The sequence below is a fragment of the Stegodyphus dumicola genome, chromosome 2, assembly GCF_044657685.1.
Source record: "Stegodyphus dumicola isolate Sdum_Otavi_A_Nest chromosome 2, ASM4465768v1".
Classification (NCBI taxonomy): Eukaryota; Metazoa; Arthropoda; class Arachnida; order Araneae; family Eresidae; genus Stegodyphus; species Stegodyphus dumicola.
Window position 1 is genome coordinate 166,932,105 of NC_140769.1, and position 961 is coordinate 166,933,065.

At 31.9% G+C, this 961-nt stretch overlaps 1 non-coding gene across 1 annotated transcript; it reads left to right on the plus strand.

Moving 5' to 3' along the window:
* The first annotated feature begins 377 nt into the window (after window positions 1-377).
* LOC118191908 (U6 spliceosomal RNA) lies at window positions 378-484 on the plus strand. Its single transcript, XR_004758694.2, has one exon. It is a non-coding gene; the product is annotated as a U6 spliceosomal RNA (small nuclear RNA).
* The last annotated feature ends 477 nt before the right edge of the window (window positions 485-961 follow it).

Genomic DNA, 961 nt, shown 5'->3' on the forward strand with positions numbered 1-961 from the left:
TATCTACAAATCATCGCATGGCGATAGCATAGCAGACATGCGTTTTTCAGGCTTTAATGACTGTAAATGGATATTCGCATAATGATTTGTGAGCGCAAGGTGGAGAGAAGTATAAATTTTACTTTCGTTTTTTTATTAACTGGTAAATTTTTAAAAACAGAACAAGAAATTTAAACACAACAAGAAGCAATTTTCACTATAAGAGTATCAGATTAACAAAAGTGAAGAAAATAATCTCACATTTTTTATAGATAAGGTCATGCAGTTACTTAACTTCCTTTTTCTAATCTTTTTTAGATTATAAATTTCATGAAAAATTACCACTAAAACTTTATAAAAAATTAATTTATTAATATCCTTTGTTAGTTAGCTATGCCAGACTCGCTTCGGCAATACATATACTAAAATTGGAACGATACAGAGAAGATTAGCATGGCCCCTGCGCAAGGATGACACGCAAAATCGTGAAGCGTTCCACATTTTTTTTTTTTTTTTTTTTTTTTTTTTTTTCCGTCAAGTATGGGTCGCCAAATTTTGCGATTAAGAAACTTCAAAGATTTATGCCGAAACTTGAAACCTGGTGTGCCAATTGGAAAATTGCAATTAATGCGGATAAATCTAAGCTTATGATTTTTAAAAAGAATAAAATGAATCACCCATTAACTGCACAAATGTTGCTATTTGATACTGTTGTACCAGTTGTAAAAACTACTACTTACTTAGGTTTAAAATATAGTGCTAATTTCCTCTGGAAAGAGTATATAAAATGTGTCAAAGGTAAGACTATTGGAGTAATTCAAAGTCTTAAGCCACTCCTGTCTGCGACCTCCAAATTAGACATCAAGAGGAAGAGACATATTTATAACTCCATTATACGTCCTATTTTTACGTACGCTTCTCCGGCCTGGGCAACAGTTCAGAAAAAGGAGTTGAACACGCTACAAATTATTCAAAATAAAGT